The sequence below is a fragment of the Echeneis naucrates genome, chromosome 3 (genome assembly GCF_900963305.1).
Source record: "Echeneis naucrates chromosome 3, fEcheNa1.1, whole genome shotgun sequence".
Classification (NCBI taxonomy): domain Eukaryota; kingdom Metazoa; phylum Chordata; class Actinopteri; order Carangiformes; family Echeneidae; genus Echeneis; species Echeneis naucrates.
In genome coordinates this window covers 5,217,857-5,227,163 of record NC_042513.1, presented here as the reverse complement: position 1 = coordinate 5,227,163, position 9,307 = coordinate 5,217,857, and positions in this window count along the sequence as shown.

Genomic DNA, 9,307 nt, shown 5'->3' with positions numbered 1-9,307 from the left:
CACTGTCCACTACTCTTTTCTATAAATTGTGCTTGTATGTGAGAAGGAGGAGGAAAATCTTCCTTGCTGACATCCATGAGCTCAGGAAGTGAGAAAAACAAGAGGCTCTGTGAGTGTTTCATTGCTTATGAGCTGCTAATTGTTCGGGCTTAACCATGACCTTTTAGTCCTGATTGATTTAAAAGCTTTTCATGCTGATAATAAAACTGTAAAAATGTACAAAACTCTCACCCATCTTTCACATCAGGCTTAGATTAAATTCAACAGATGCTTTTGTCTAAAGCAACGTAAATTTTCTCCTGCTCAGTGGGAGAAACTTTGCATTCTGGGCCACTGACATGTGGAAAGGAAGAGCTAGGATTCATCCAACTGACCTTCACCCACAGTAAAGGTAACAATGTGACCAGCCTTCATGCTGCAGATAATATAGCTAGTTGGTGAGTGTTCCCTCTGAATACATTCTGACAAAGTTATTAACAAGGTGAAGAAAAGAAGTTGTTGCCATTAATCAAATTTTTGACAATCCAGCAGTCACCAGTTGGAGAATGTCTGATATGTTTGACGGTGTCTCTTGCCCAGTGTGTTGTCCTACCTACATTTTAGATCCTCGGAGCAACTGTACTGGATGTGTGTGGCAGAAAGCTCTTAGGGAGGTCTTCATTCAGGTTTCCAGTCCCTGGAAACCACAGCCACAAATATGTCCATCGGGCTCGTCTGAGGGTAATGACACTCGAACATTGTGATTACGCAGCTGACAGCATGAAAAGTGATGGCAGTTTTTCAAAATGTGCTACTGCATGTATATTTTATAACACCAGGTTAACTTATGTATTGTATTGGTGGAAAAAAACAATGTGGTGGCCAACTTCCCAAGAAAAGGCCAAGCTGTCATTTCAGGAATAATCTGAGCTGGAAATAATTTTTTCTTGGCAAATGTTTATTTATTTTTGATGTGCAAGCATTGGAAGGCTGCTGAGCCGAAGATCGACAATACAACAGAAGTGGTGCACATTTTTAGGTCCCACAGAATGGGAAGTTAAAAACAAGCCTTGTGAAGACATGTGATACTAATGTGTACCAGTATGATGAGACTTGAGAAAATGCCACACTGGCACCTCACCAAACTCCAACCACTTCATAGAGATAATACCGTGCAAATAGGTTGCAGTCTGCAATCTAGAGAGCACTGTACTCTGAATAAATTAAACAAATGTCCACCAATTTGGTGTCTCCCTCCACACCACCTTGTCCAGATGCTGAAGTGTCGGTTGACGCTGTCAATTTAATTTTCTTAACATCTTTCCTTTAATGTGAAATTAAACGATTAAAAGGTGGTTTAGCACTTTCTAGACAGACAAAAAAGTGAGATCCTTCAAAACTGGCAGCTGTGCTGAACCCAGTCGCTTGCAGTACAGTTACAGTTATGGCCTGGAAAACCAATGAAGTGCCGATGCTGCCAAAAAAGAAAAGCGAACTTACATTAACTCTTAAAGATGACTTTGACGTGAGGCCAACTGTCTCCAATTTAGACAAAGTACAAAACTTGATATTTCCAAGGTTGCAAATCAAAGACCTCTCGATTCACACTAACCTCAACCTTGTTATTAAGATTTCATCGCCCAGCCATGAAACTCAGAGGGAAATTTGAAATATAGACCATAATGTATTTGGCCAGGTTTTATGGGGTTTACCAACTGATTTGTTTCAATATTAAATAACTTATTACGATAAAAATCTTTATTAGTTTATTATAGTATGGCATTATAAAGGAGTGAGATTTGATTACGATTAACCACCGATTGATATTTTTACAATATTTTTACACTCAACAGGCTATCACCGCTTTAAAGGAGCTCTGAGTGGGTTTCGATCGGAGTGGCAGCTGATCTCAGTGTTTTTCCTGCAACAACCATTCCTGACTATTGAACCATAATTAACAGCTTATGTTAGATTTCTTGACTTTTTCATTATTTAATGAATGCCACAAACTTGATTTAGCACTGTAGTCTTAATACTGTGTGGCTCAAACTTTGGTCCCTGGACCAGTTCAAGTCTTGCTACACTGCTTGCTACACTTAGTTTATCCATTTCAACCTTGAGTCTATGACTGTGGTGCAGCATGCACACATCCAAGATCAGACTGTAAATTAAGTATTCTTTCTCAACTGATAGCTATTTTAATGAGAGCAGGTCATATTTGTTGTTTTTTTTTAACCTTGATCAATCAATCAATCATTTATTAATGACCACAGTTTGCTTTCAGCACAGTGTGGGTAAGCTCAGAATCAGTATTTAAAAATATGACATCAACAGTGTAGACATTTGAAACACATGTTATCCAGTTGTTGTCTCTTCAATCCAATGAGAAGGGGACTGAATGAATGTTCAACAGATGATGTGTTTGTTTTCCATGGCTTTGTTCCTGGCTTCCTGTTGTAGGCTCTCTGATTGGTCGAACTGTAAAATGCAGTTCAATGAGTAATTAGCCAGTGACAAAGTTGTAAACATAGTGAAATGTTGTAACATTTGTTGATGATTTTAATTTGTTGTATACAAACTTTTTCGAAAGGGGTAATCTCATGTGTGACCAATATGGACAATCGTGGATTTCACTTGAGCTTTATCAGCTCATTTATAATGCTTTCACTGATGCACACAGAGAAAAGAGAAACACAAACAGGTGGCGGTGGTGAAGAGATCCTCAAATAGGAGTCCAGCAAAAGAAAACAGCTCAGACTCTCCCTCCGTTGGAGTTGTGGAACAGTGTTGCTGGGATAAAAGTTGACTGTGCTCTCTGAGCTCGACCTCTGACCCTGAGAGTATTTTGATTAGAGGAGGCGGGATCCTGTGCGTCTTTAGGATTTAATCTGGAAGACTCAGTCAGAGCTGGACAGGGGTTCTGTGGGGGGGCTGGGGCAGATCCTCCTGTGTTTATTTTGGTGGGCAGATAGGAGTCTCGCAGTAAGGTGCTTGCTGTCATCGCTGTGACCTACGAACTCGGGCCGCCGGACATCACCAAGACCCCAGAGAAGAAGGCCACAGCACCATGTGGGACGCTCAGCGGAGGGGTCAGAGGGCAGGCTTGCTGCTGAACATGTGCACAGATGTCACGAACTGACTTCACTGAATTTTCTTTAACTTGTATTTTTTTTTTTTTTTTTTGGTCTCTTTTTCTGTTCTTTTTTTCAAAAGGGTTTCTCAAGGGTGTCTCAAAAAAATGTCATTTGAAAACCTCTGCTAACAGCTGCTTCAGGAAATCCTTGTGTCTGCACTCTGTATTTTTCATCTTCCTCTTATATCACATAAAATAAGATTTGTGTATACTTTTGATTTTCTAGAGTTGAGTCTGTGCTGATGAAGCAACAAAAAGGTGGCTAGACTCTAAACAGAGTAATTTTCAGCGGTCCTCAAACAATTAACAAAAATAAAAACTGTCGAAGTGTTTAAATAACAAATGAGAGCTGACCGGAGTAGATATTAGGGATTATTAAAATTTGAAAACGTATGCCAGCTAAATACTCCCTGTGATCCAGGTTTTGATATCAGCACGTCAGCAGAGTGGTTCCGCTGATCTGTAATAATCCAATTACAAGGCTGAGACACTAACACTAGTGAAACAATGTCGATGGCCACTATTAAAATCCCCAGTGACCTTTTGTGGCAAAGGTCAGCACCAAGAGAAGACAGAGAGCTCTCTCATTTGTCTAATATCCTGGAATGTCCTGGAAGCTGCAAGAGAAACAAGTCCTTTCAAACATTATCTTAATCAGAGTCATGTTCTTCATTTAATTTGAGAAGATATGCACTCAGAGGCAGATGCTCCCTCCTTCAGATGGCCATTTATTCACTTAAGGAAGTTTGAGAATCTTACAAGAATAAATGTTAACTATTGCTGCCGCATTTAGACTATATTGTCTGACTGTTTATAAATCAGTCCTGAGGCCTTCCTGTATTTCTTAATTCACTAATGGTGGATATATGGCTGTCATTCACAAGAAGGATGTTAAACAACTAAAAACTGAAAAATAATTAATAAATTATTGCTAGATCACAACCTACAAATCTTGTTGTGATGACATTATTGTTATGACTCATGAAGCTATAAGACAAAGCACAGTAAATGGTGAAAATTAGCTAATTGTTTGGATTATTTTGGGCAGAAGCTGTAAGTATAACGTATATACGTGACTTCTCATCTCCGTGTTTAGACCCTAGAATGTGTACTACCAGGTACTGATCAGTGATGTAAAGCATGTGGTATGTAAGCTGGAGCCAATGAAAAGCAGCACAAGTAAAACAGTGCATGACCTCCAATACTGAGGGAACATTTAAATTGAGTTTCAAAATGCCATTGCATCTGCTGCTACAAACACTTCTACTAAGACTGCTACTGTGACTATTCATTTTTCTGTAAAAAATAAAAACAGTTACCCTAAATAGGTATATGGAGTTAAAGTTGTGAGTGAAAGTGGTTTGAGTTGGGTTTTTTTTTCATCTTCTGTCATTTTATGTTTGTGAAAAGCATTTTTCCATTGAAATGTTAATTATCAAATTTTTTGACTGGACATTTTGGCATAATAGTTTTCACAGCAGTAGCAGTCGACACACCAGTAGAGGTGCACTGACTGACACAGGTTAGGCTTTTTAGAGGGGAAGGACATTTTTACAGCTTCTGTGGTTCAGCCACCTCCCTGGAGACGTGTATGTCAGGTTCTGGGAGCTCTCATGCCGGCAACAAAGCCCTGTTCATCCAGCTTTAGGGTGACCAAGTGATTCCAATTAAAGCTGCATGTGTTGTTTACTGAGGCTGGGGTCGTGCAAGTCAAACATGCAGGAGTCTGATTTTGAAGTAAAGAGCAGAACCTTGGATCAGTCTGTCCTGAGTCTGCTCAGACAAACACTGAGATCTGCTGCCTTACTTTTTGACCAGGTGATTAAAGCCGTCTGTCAGCCCCATGGGACCTCTACGTTTTTACAGTATCCTTGTACAGTTCAACAGTATGCAACCATCATACTCAGCACAATTACTGCTTCCAATAACAGGATTCATGGCATACAAACACGGATGCTTGCAACAGACCACCCTTTGCTATGAAATAAAGAAAATGAGAGTGAATTTTTTACTTTATCAGCACATTGATTAGATCAAACTGAAGACAAGTAAGAAAAAAGCAAGACAAATCAATTTGTTTTAGTATAATATCACATCCGCTGACTGAAAGGGAGAGGTGAGCAGTCTGAGAGAGGGCAGAGGAAGGAAAAGATAAATAAAAGAGTCTGAAGTGCCTGAGGACAAAATACATAGCGCTGAATAAAGGAGCTAACAGATGCTCTGGCAGAATCTTGCAATGCAAACCTTTTATCATAGTGCTCTGTTGTCCAAGCCTGAAACTTAAACATATGACAGTTGTTTCAATTTTTGCTGCAGTAACAATGAGTCAAAATTGTTTGTACATTTCAAACTATGGTAAAAAAAGAAGAATAAGTAGAGTCAGCTTGAAGTGGTCTTCCTCTGCCAGCTGTTGAACTGGGAAACAATAAAGGCTGCTCAGTGGCAGTGATATGAAATAAAGCTGCACAGCAATGCAGAGAGAACAAATGTCACTGGAAAAAGTTGGCTGTACTTTGTTCTTAGATTTTCTTCAAAATTGACTAAATGTGCCCACCCAGAGATGACACCGCTGACTGCTATAAAACAAAACTTAAACAAAAGTTCAACCTAATACCCCTAATAAGACCGCGGTATAAACGAAGGTGTGCTCTTGAAAAAAAAAAAAAAAAAAAAAAAAAAAAACAAGCAAACCCAGGACATGGAACATGAAGGGCAGATATAATAATCTGATTATAAAACCAACTTCAGCCTTAGTGCAGGAAAGAGCAAACTGTTGGCTGGGTGTTGACGTCAGCTTGTGACTTACTAACTGTCAAAGTTAAGGACTTTGACTCTATAGAAAGGAGGCTCCCTGAACAAATGTCCTTTTCATTTCAAGACTTACATTCATGCATTCTGCTCCTCTGCTGTTCATTCAATTTCAGCTAATTACTCAATTAGAATCACATGCATGAGCAAGTAAATAACCTATTTAAAGGACTGGGCACAGAAATAACCTTTTCTTCCTTTGGATGTCTGATAAAGAAGTGGATCCTGGTGAGTCTACTCTGCCAAGGTTATTAAACAGCCAATCTGAGATTTATCATGCCTAATAATGATCTGAATTATACATATTTGTTTCCAATATTAAAGCAAATTACCTGTAGTTCAGCTTCAAACATCATCAGGAAGCCTGTTCTGCTTGAGGGATTTATTGCTCGCAGAGGAAGACCTAACAGAAGGAAATCAGTTTTGGCCTGTTATGACTCCACCCTAAATTTCCCAGGAGCCCTAAAATAGATATCTATTAAACTTATAGTTTCTCTTTTTGCCATTGAAAAGGTCTTGAAAACACTGGTGAGGTAAATATTAGAGCTACTGTGGAAACAAAGCAGTTGGATTACACTGAATGAGTTTAGTGCTGGCCCCACACCTGCTGCTGAAAGGTTATCAAGGAAGTACACAGAAATCTACACTGTCTCATTATCTCATCATATTATATCCAAAGTAAAAGGGGAAAGAAGAGAATGATTCAGAAGAACATAAAGGATGACAATGGTCCTTTAAATTTCCAAACGCCAGCCCAATTTTCCCATCATGCCAGGGAAAAAGAAACAAAAACAAAAACAGAGAGCATCTGAGCTTTGTTTCTCAATTATTTGCATAATACACTTTGATGGGTGGATACTTGTCCCAATCCCTGTCTTTTTTTTTATCTGCAGATTACAAAAGGCCTGTTTCCAGCGCCGTCCAGGCTACCAAGAGGAGACTATCAAAGGGAAGGAATGGGCTTTCAAGTCAGGACCCTTCGATTGTGTTACAGATTGATTCCAGGTGAGGCAGCTTTGGGAAGTTCAGCTGGAGGAAAATTGCCCCTCCGTGCAGAGCTGTGAGAGGCAGGGAGGCTTCACGGTTGGCGTGGTGCTCCGGAATTCCAATACTACTCACGTTTGGTGGGATTTCTGAGGGGTAAATGCTGGGCCTCTGAAATCTTGTTGTGGTTGATTGCAGCTACATTGAAAGCTCAATCCAGACAAAAAAAGGTACACACAGTGTCTGGCTGTTATTTTTTGTTTGTTTGTGGTTTAAAAAACTATCTGAATAGCACCACAGTCCCTAGACAATACTTGCCAATATAATGTTTAAAATATCACTTAGATTCACTTATAAGTCATGGATTTATTTTGTAAAACAGAAATTTTCCAGTTCCACTCTGGTCTCAGTGCGATTTTCCTCTTTTTCACACATGCTGTTTTGGCAAGAAACTATCTCAAGGGCTCCCAACATGGACGTACCAGGCACGTTTAAGAAAATTGGCTCTTTAAGTGTATCGTAGCAAATCAGAATCATATATTACCTTTGTTCTATTTTCTCCTAACACAGCATTAATTTACTGTCAAGTTCTCAGACCACACTGACTGGTCAAAACTGGCTTTTGATTATAGACATATCTATTAGCACATATTTTATCTGTTGTTTCTTAACTTATCGCTTTAGGGTCCAACACTCTTCTCTGTGGACAACTTTTCACAAAAAGGTTTTGAGAGGAATTAGTCTGACTATCATCAGTTTTTGTTAGATTACCAGTATTCACCCCACCCAGCCTCAAAACCTGGGCCATCTGTACAGGTAAACACTTCTTAAACAGGTCCTCTGGGAAGCCCTAAACAGTCCCTAAAGCATTTCACACATACGCACAGAGTCTTTCTTGTGTGTTTGCTGTGAACACGCTGTCAGGTCTGATTTGAACCAGGCCATGTGTGGGAATGACAATTAGGTGGACACAGAACTGAACCACGCATAGGCGTGCCGAGCCGTGGCATTATGCATCACTCACCTGTCTGGTCAAATAAACCGAGAAAGGAAAACATCTGCTCATGTTTTCAAAGTGGGCAAAAATGTCTGTCCCTTTCATGTGTCTGGGTATTTTAAAGTTATGCAGCAAAAACAAAGTAGTCTGTTTTAGCTGCCTGTTGGTCCTGATGAAAGTCAGTTGACCGACATGTATGTTGTGCGGTAATAAATTCAGCATAATTGCTGACAGTAGGCTGAAGCAGGCTTTTCATTCCACATTATTGTCTTTTCTCCTTTACTGACCAAAAGGGAGGCTTCTCCATAATTCAAGTCTACATCGTCAAAGTTCTGTCTTTAGTTATTTAATCCCCAATTTATCACCAAAACATTTAGCTGTTGTTGTTTATTTCTTTATTTGTGACATCATGCTTGCTTGAGGTCCAAATGATCAAATCAGTCAGTGGAGATACAATTGAAAAACTCCAGAGGGCTGATCTTAAATTTTGTCTTGCCGTGAGTTAAAAAATACCTTCTAACTTGCCTGAACATGGCTCCCAACAAAAAAGAGGATCTTATAGAGCCCCAAAAAGACTACAATACCCCCACCTTCTACCAAGGCCGGACAGGGCAAATAAGCTTTTATTCCACTGTTGTTTGGAAGGATTGCGAAGAGATTGGTCTTGTTATGAAAAGAAAATAGAAGTGATGTTCCCATGACGGATATGGTAAACTAAAAGCTTCTCTGCCGGCTTGAAGTTCACACCTCTGGTCCAACAGCGTCCTTGCTCCCTCCCCTCCAACCCCCCTCCAGACATTCATCTTTCGTCCTCTAACCTCATTGACTCCCCGTTTCCAAAGAACTCGATCCGGCCTAGAGGCCCATGTGCTCATGTCTTGCTGAGGATTTGTTGATTTCTCTAATCACTGTTCCAGCTCTGCTCGTCGTTGTTTGTTTTGTAGAATGAGCAGCAAACACAAGTGCTTAAGATGGCCCCGTGGAACAAAGAGAGAACTGCTGGAGGACACTGAGCTCTTGATTGCATCTTTAAGGTCACTGTAATTATTTTGTCCTGCATGCCTTTGTCCTGAAGTACACTGCAGCAGAATCATGTCAAGTGTAATCATAGATGAGTTTTTATTTAAAATGTGCATACACAGACTTAACATCAAATAGGCAAAATTAATTCTAGCTTGTTTAGTTCTGTCAACATGAGACTGAACACTGTTTCTTGTCATTTTAAAAGTTCTTGTAAGATGAATCTGGGAAATGAGATGCAAAGAGTAGAAGGAGTGAATGCTACTGACAAAGAAAACCATGAGCAGGAGGAGGAAGTGCTGTGTTTATGCTGTTCAAGCTCTTCTCTCTTCAATGATAGAGGGAAACAAGCCCTGCTGGCTATCTGAATGACTTGGCCTTATTTC